The 8546-nt window shown below is 55.4% G+C and overlaps 1 protein-coding gene across 1 annotated transcript in view; it reads right to left on the bottom strand.

The window, feature by feature from the left end:
* The window catches only part of FAM65C (family with sequence similarity 65 member C), a 68606-nt gene that overhangs the window by 54007 nt on the left and 6053 nt on the right, over positions 1–8546 (bottom strand). The window lies entirely within an intron of this gene.

Below are 8546 nucleotides of genomic sequence, written 5' to 3'. Positions count from 1 at the left end.
TGCCGCTAGGTTTTAGGGTCCAGTGTGAGGCAGCATCTCTGCACCTATGGACCAGTCACTTAACCCTGATGTGTGTACCCTCATCTAAAAAAGGGCATGCCGAAACCGGTTTGGCTCAGTGGATGGAGCGTCGGCCTGCGGACTGAAAGGTCCCAGGTTCAGTTCCGGTCAAGGGCATGTACCTTGGTTGCAGGCACATCCCCAGTGGGGAGTGTGCAGGAGGGAGCTGGTCGATGTTTCTCTCTCATCGATGTTTCTAACTCTCTATCTCTCTCCTTTCCTCACTGTAAAAACTCAATAAAATATATTTAAAATAAATAAATAAAATAAAAAAGGGCACAATAACCACACCTTTCCACCTTATGGGTTCATTGCAAAGACCAAGAAAATGAGTAAACGAATGGATGGATGGATGGATGGATGGATGGAAGGAAGGGACCACTGGTTGGATTACAGATTCAGGCAAGAAAACCAAAGGGGCAGGATGGAATGAAGCTGTGAGGAGCTCTCACTGAGCAGCTGCCACAAGGCCACGCCCATGCCTTTGGGAGGGCCCCTGACCAAGGGAACCCCTACCTCCATCCTCACTTCACTCGCCGTTCTTCCTGGGGCTCACGGACCAGGGCTCGGAGCCGCAGGGATGCCACCCCCACACTGAGATCTGCTGTGCCTTCCTCATGGGTTATGTTCCCCCTGGGGCTGCTGTTGCCCAAAAACTGGCCGGGCTTGGCGCCACGGAGACAAACAAGCCGATAGCCACAGCATCTGAGAGCCCCAGAACCTGACCCTCGTGGGAGAGCCACAGCCAGCTGGCATGGGTACCACGGCCTGGCCGCAGCTCCTGGGCAGTCAGTCCGGGAGTGACAGGACGGAGGGGAGGGGTCAGACGTCAGCCTTCATGTGGTCACAGATGCCCGACTGCGTCAGGAGAATAAACACAGGCCTGGACACACATCACAGGACCCGGGAGCCTTCACAAATACGCTGTCCACACTCCCTGCCCGGGTCTGTGTGACCCCCCAAACCTGAGCCTAACCCCTCATGTTGAACCAGGCTTGACTGCCCGTAGAGGCGCCCATCTGTCCCCCATCTCATCGGGGGCTGGAGCCACTGGAGCAGAAGGGCCACAGGGGCCACAGGGGCCACAGGGGCCGGCGTCTGTCCCTCCCTCCCTCCCTTCTAAGTTGGGGATGTGAATCAGACCCTGCATGTCCACAGGTACGGAGACCGGTTGGCAGCACATTGGGGTTTGGGGGTAACCCCAGCTCCCCTCCCGAGTCCTCCCCACTCTAGCTGATCCCACAGCCTCTTGGATGCTGGGCACAGGGGCCCCCCAGTTGCCCTGAGAGGCAGGTACTAGGAGCAGGGTCCTGCCCAGTGTACATCAGGCAAGTCAGTAGCCAGGTCGCTGACCCACAGCCAGGAGGCTGTAGTGCTGTTTCTCTCATCTTAACGGAGCCCCGCCATCACCACCATGACAACAATGGTTAGCATTAATGAAACCCTCTGTGCCACTAGCCCAGGGATCCCTACAAACCCCTGCCCGCAGGTAGGTTATGTGATAATAATCCCTGTTGGGCACAGGGGCGGGCTAAGGCCCCGCTGGTCAGTGGAGGAGGCAGGGCTTGAACCCAGGCAGCCTGGCTTGGAGGCAGTGCTCCCCGCAACGTGGCCGGCTCCTCCATGCTGGCCAGCCACCCCGGCAAAGCTCTACAGGCTGGCTTTGCCCTCCGGGAACCCCCGTCTCCCCAGAGGCCTCCAGCCCACTCGCTGGCCGGGGCAGCTCCAGGCTCGCCCTGCTGACACAGCAGCTATTTCTTGGCCCCAAAGCCGCAGTTGTTGGAAATTACGATCCTTCCTTCCTGACTCCGAGCTCACGGCTCCAAGAGGCTCCTAATGCGCACGTCCCCCATTATCCAGAGCAAGTTCTTTCCATGGCCACGACCCAGGCGTGTGGAAATGCACGCCGCCGCGCACCACGCAGCAAGCTCATTTGTCTCTGTCAGGGCCCGCCAGGCCGCTCTCCCTCGCCGTCAGCCTGCGAGGGGCTTGGCCAGGCCTGGCCCGAGCAGTCAGGGTCCGAGGACCCCACGGAGTGCACCACGACGTGAGCATCTAATAGCGTTGTCTCAATGTCAAATAAATCACACCTTCGTGGGCCATTTTCCAATTTGTAGCCCCAAGTCGCCTAAAACATTACCAGCTGCAGGGAGGAGATGTGTGCCTCTGGCACGCGGCTTCCTGCCTGTGGGAGAGCCGGGCGCTGGTGATCGGAGGCAGAACGCAGCTTCGTGTTTGCCACTTGAAAAACAAGATTCCTGCCTGGCCGGTGTGGCTCAGTGGTTGAGCATCGACCTATGAACCAGGAGGTCACAGTTCAATTCCTGGTCAGAGCACATGCCCGGGTTGTGGGCTCAACCCCCAGTGTGGGGCATGCAGGAGGCAGCCGATCAATGATTGTCTCTCATCACTGATGTTTCTCTCTTCCTCTCCCTACCTCTCTGAAATAAAAATACTCTTTTTAAAGAAAAAGAAAAAGACAAGATTCCTCCCCCCACCTTTCTTTGGCCTCTTGGGGGACAGGCATCTGGAGAGGTGTGGGCCAGAAGCATGTCTCACATGGCTGGGATTCTGGGACAGAAACTGTGGCAACTCCATGCTCTTGGAATGGGGTTGGCGGGCCTTGAAGCCTTACCAGCTTTGGAGTCAGAAAGAAAAGGGTCCGACCCCCAGATTTGCTATTTATCAGCTGTGTGTCCTTGGGCAAGTCATTTCACCTCTCTGGGCCTCAACTAAGTAATCATAGCACTCCCTTCCCAGATTGTGGAGGGGCTAAATGGGAGAAGAAGAGAAAGGAGCTTAGAGTGTGCTTCGGGGATCCTGTGGTAAGGGGAGTGTTAATAACAGCTAATATTTATTCGGGGGGTTCGTGAATTGAACAGTATCCCCCAAATATGCATGTCTCTCAGGGTCTTAGAGCATGACCTTTGGAAATAGAGTCTCTGCAGATGTCATTGATTAAGATGAGGTCGTGCCAGAACCGGTTTGGCTCAGTGGATAGAGCATCGGCCTGTGGACTGAAAGGTCCCAGGTTCAATTCCGGTCAAGGGCATGTACCTTGGTTGCGGGCACATCCCCAGTAGGGGGCGTGTAGGTGGCAGCTGATCGATGTTTCTCTCTCATCGATGTTTCTAGCTCTCTATCCTTCTCCCTTCCTCTCTGTAAAAAATCAATAAAATATATTTTTAAAAAAAAAGATGAGGTCGTATTGGATGAGGTGGCCCCAATCCAGGGCCTGTGTCCTTGGGGAGGAGGAGAGGACACGGAGGAGGGCCTGTGAAGGAGTGACAGCTGCTCACTCACCTGCTCTCTCCCCAGCAGACCAGGCAGGGCCCGGCCACATCAGTGGTGCAGGGAGCCCTCTGGCCTGATCAGCACCCTCAAACGATTCCCAGGTCATCCCTGCATTTACCCTACCTGTGTTTTATGCAGTTGCTGCTGCTAAGCAGTAGAAGGGGGAGAAAGTAGCAAAATACAGGCAAAACCATCCTTACGACGCAACCCAACAGCAAAGATCCCCTCCCACCCCCCGCTGGGTCAGGAGTGTTTTTCCACCAGGAAACCAGAACAGTTCATCTGAGTTTCTTCACCCTTTGTCCCAAGACGCAAAAATGTCAGAAATGTCAGAAATGTCCCCCCTCTGGCCTGAGGGACACGATCTCGCCCTCGTGGTCCACTTCCTGCACCGGCCGAGGGTCGAGGTGAAGACCAATGGCCGGAGAGGCAGGACAGTGGGGTGGCTCCTGCTGGGCCACGTGCTTACTGTGGGTTCCCCGCACGGGGGTGGGGGTGGCGTGTCCCTCTCTGGGCGCCAGTTTTCTTCGCTGTAAACTGGGGGTGATAATGCCTGGTCGTCATCTCACAGATTAAGCTGGAGCAGGTCGTACGGGGCTCTTTTCCTCTGTCTCCCCTAAGGGGTCAGCAACGTGAGAGCCAGGCCTCTATCTGTGCCTCCAGACGCTACCTTATAACACGGGGACTTGGGCTGTGGGTAAATCCATTTGTATCCACGGAGCACCAACTGCAGCTCCACACCATGCCAGTTTCTGGGAGGTTATTATATATATATATTATATTTTCTTTTCTTTTTTTTTAAAAAAATATTTTTTTATTGATTGCAGAGAGGAAAGGAGAGGAAGAGAGATAGAAATATCAATGATGAGAGAGAATTATTGATCGACTGCCTCCTGCACACCCCCTACTGGGGATCAAGCCTGCAATGGGGCATGTGCCCTGACCGGGAATTGAACTGTGACCTCCTGGTTCATAGGTCGACGCTCAACCACTGAGCCAGGCCGGCTGGGCTCTGGGAGGTTATTTATAACTGTTAACACGGACGCTTAGCAATACCAGCAGGAGCCATTGAGCATTGGGGGCTCGCACTGAGCATTCGCTGTGCTTAGCCTCAGTTAATTCTCACAATAAACCTGCAAGATGCGGATCATTAGAACCCCCGTTTTCCAGGGAAACTCAGTTCGGCGGGAGTAACTTGCTTGGGACCCCACTAGTTCAGTTGGACTCCCTTTCAACTCTGCCTCCAAAGCAGACCCTGCTGCCCGCAAGTACCACGGCCCAGTGGGCGGCTGCGGTGAGGCCAGACCCCCCATAGATATGACATTCCTCACACAAGCTTGTATTTCTAATGCCCGACACTGAGTCAAACAATCCATACGCCTTACGTCACTGAGACCTCATACAACCTTCCTGAGAAGCCATCATCATTATTATCCTGTTCATACAGATGAGGAATCGAGGCCCAGGCAGTGACGAGGATGGTGGCACGAGTAAGCCAGGAGCAAAAGCTGGCCTTCCTGACTCCACATCTAAGGTTTTGCCCCCACCCTTTTCAAAATGGGGCTGGATACCATGGGTGCTAAATCCACGCACAGCCAAGGGTGTTGGGGAAGAGATCCCAGGGGGCTTCCTGGAGGAAGAGGATCACAAAGGGTGGGCAGAACCTGCCAGGCACAGAGTTCCTCTCTGCAGACACCTGAGGGCATTTGCCAGGAACCTGGGAGCTGGAAGGCCCCGGCCCCATCCCCTCATTCCCCCGAGGACACAGGAGGAATGTGTCCTGCCTCCCACCCTGCCCGCCGCACAGGCTTGTCTGCATGCCAGGCCAGGGCTGGCCCTGCGCCCTGTGCACTTCTCTCTCCTTTGTTCCTCAGGCCTCAGGAAGGAAGGTCCGGAGCCAAGGTTATCGTGGGGCTCGCATACCTTAGGGGAGGGCTGGGTACACAAAGCACAGGTTCTTCAGTGCGGCATTATTTGCGATCACAAAGGTCTGGGCCCGATCTCACGTCCATCCACAGGAGGCTGGATGGAGACACTCAGGCACAGCCACCTACCTTCCAGGGTCGGCCGGGGCAGAGTGGGAGGGCCTGGGAGCGCGAACAGCTGACATTTGGGGAGAAGTTTACATGCACAAGGGCGGGGCCTCATTCACGCGTATTAATCCGCACATCAACCTCGGGGGGCGGGACCGTGATCATCGCTTTAAAATGAGGAAGCTGAGGCGTGGAGAGGTCGAGTCCCTGGCGCCAGGACCGATGGCTACAAGTAAACAGGGCAGCCGGGATTTGGGTCAGGCAGTGGGTGTCAGAGCTACGCTCAGGACCACTCTGCCCCACGGCCTCCCTCCTCCGCCAGGAGGACCCCAGAATCTGGGAGAGAAGAGAAACACGCGGACAACCTTCGCCCTCCCGTCCTGCGCCGGCCTGACGAATGGATTGCGGTAACTCAGACGCTGTGGTAGCCAATTTCTCTCTCCGCTCCGTGATGGCCAGCGGGCCCATTGATTCATTTTATAGCCTTTCCTGGAGCCAGGACAAGGAAAACGAAACGATCCGCAGGACCCCTTTCACCACCAGCAGCCGGGTTTCACGGTGGGGGCGGAGGAAGGAAAGAAAAATCACTTTTTCCCCCTTTGAGCTCATCAACAGAACGCAAGGCCGGGCGGCCAACATGTTGGTGTTGAGAAAAGCTGTTCTCAAGCGGAACTAATTGGCAACAGAAATGGAATTTTTCCCCCCAAAAAGGATAAACATGCTTGATCCCTGGGAATTACCCTGCGGAATAGGTATTCCAGACACGTTGTGTGCAGCTACCCGCGTGCGGCCGCAGCCTCAGCCAGACGAGGCCAAAGGGGCCCGCGCTGCTCGCCATTCATCCAGGTTGGCCTATTTTCCACTAAAGACGCTCACGTAGATCAACGGCCCAAACCAGTGCCGCCCGGGGCGGACATGGCTCCCCTCTGGCCCGGCACCACGTCCCTCCTCGAGGAGTAGCAGCTGGCTTTGGGGTCCCCTAGACACTGGTTTGGTGGGGTTGACCCTCCCCCTCCCCCTACTCTGGGGACTGCCTGGCAGGCTTCCCCCGAAAAAGAGCATACTCCAGGGCTATTTCAGGAATGGGCACACAGCCTGAGGAACAATAGGCACGAGAAAAAGAAGAAAAAGAGAAAAAAACCACCGGACGAGGCTTGCGGGAAGGGGAGCTCTGCCATTTAGAGGTGCAGAGAGGCGGGCGCACAAGACTCAAGACAGCAGCTACTGCGAGGGAAGGACATAAATGCGTGTAAATAATGTCAGCTTTCCGGTTCTCAGCGGCGGAGGGTGCACAGGTGTTTTTTATTTTACAACTGGATATGGTGAGGCTTCGCCGGAAGGGTAAAGGGGGCCGTTCAGGCGCCTCTCTCAGTGTCTCGTGATGAGACGATGATTAGTTCAATGATGGACCTGAGGTCCATGTTCTCAAGCCTTGAGGGAAGCTCTCAGACCTGGATTTGGGGATCAGGGACCTACAGGGACCCCTCTCCCTGGATAAGTGAGCAAAAGACGTGAAGCTGTTCCCTCTGCGGTTAACCGGGGACAAGCCTCTAGGGTCCCTGGTGGGTGGAAGCGTCCAATGGCATGTTTGGAGGGATCGCATGCCCCCTTCCACCTGCAGGGCCTCCCCTCCCCTCCCCCCCGCTCCCTTCCGTGGGGTGAGTGTGAAAGGCGATGTTGGCCTGGTCCTCAGAGGGGGGCTTCCTGCAGCACTGGGTGGGGGACAACACAGTAACAGCCACCTGACACCACAGAATCCAAGTCCCATGACCTGCCTGACTCCTGGGTTTATCTGGACTCAGGTGACGAAGAGGATGTTGTGTCCAGGGCCCTCCACGCCCACCTGAGACAGACACTGACTCTCACTGTGATGCAAACGGAAGGGCCACTGGATGGATGAACTGTGTATATGTCAATGAAACACAGGCATGTGCTACAGCAGTGGTTCTCAACCTTCTGGCCCTTTAAATACAGTTCCTCATGTTGTGACCCAACCATAAGATGATTTTCGTTGCTACTTCATCACTGTAATGTTGCTACTGTGATGAATCGTAATGTAAATATCTGATATGCAGGTGGTCTTGGGGTCGCGACCCACAGGTTGAGAACCACTGCGCTAGAGGTTCCCTATGATTCTAATTCAGGATTCTCCCAAAAAGTCTGGCTGTCTTGTCACCCTTAGCAACACAGCAAAGCAAGTATGTCCACAAGTATGTGTTCAGTGCCTAGTACAGGCTATAGCATTGCATAAAACAGCCTACCCTCCCAACCCCCCACCCCCGCCGCAAAAAAATCCCTGCCCTCAGGAAGCTTACATTTTAGGGGACATTGAAGAAAAGAAAAATATATAGGATATTGGATGACGGATGATCAGTGGTGAAGAGTGGGCCAGTGGAGGTCTGGACAATGAGGGCCCCAGGCAGAGGGGAAAGCAAGTGCAAAAGTTCTGAGGCAGGACTGTGCCTGGCACAATTGAAAACAGCAAGTGCAGTGAGGGGGTGAGTGAGGGGATGACCTCCAGATCCTGCAGGACCTTGTTGCCATGGCGAGGACTTTGCCTTTTACCGTGGGTGAGGTGGGAGCCAGGACTTGGGAGACGATGGTGTCCTGCACAGAGGAAGGACAGGATCTGATTTCCCTTTAACAGGACCCGACTGGCTGCAAGTGGAGAACAGACTGTCAGAGCGGCAGGAGGAGAAGCAGAGACCCCAGTGAGGAGGCAACTGTAATGGTCCAGAGAAAGATGATGGCCGCTTGGGCCGGGAGGATGCAGTGGAGGAGACAGGAGGTGGTCAGCGTCCAGTTACAGGTGGCAGGTGGAGCCGGTCAAATTTTTCTTACTGCAGAGTGGAGGCAGCTAGGCTCTACTCGTGTTTTGGGATCGAGAAAGTTGGAGAGCCGGTTAGCGAGTGGAGACGTGGTTGTCGAAAGGACTTCCTTCTTACCACCTCCTGGGGCTTGTGTCATGCGGCATTGAAAGGAGCGGTTCGGGTCTTTGCGGGCTAAGAGGGAAATCAAGGACACATGATGGGCAAGCAAAGAAAGGAAGAGGCAGCGTGGAGGGGAAATGGTCTCGCTCTCGGAAACCATGAATAGGAGTGAGTGAATGGTCTGGACAGTGGTCGGCAAACGGCGGGCCCTTGAGTGTGGGCCTTCCAC

The sequence above is a fragment of the Myotis davidii genome, unplaced genomic scaffold (genome assembly GCF_000327345.1).
Source record: "Myotis davidii unplaced genomic scaffold, ASM32734v1 scaffold935, whole genome shotgun sequence".
Taxonomy (NCBI): domain Eukaryota; kingdom Metazoa; phylum Chordata; class Mammalia; order Chiroptera; family Vespertilionidae; genus Myotis; species Myotis davidii.
This window is presented reverse-complemented; position numbering and strand designations above follow the sequence as displayed.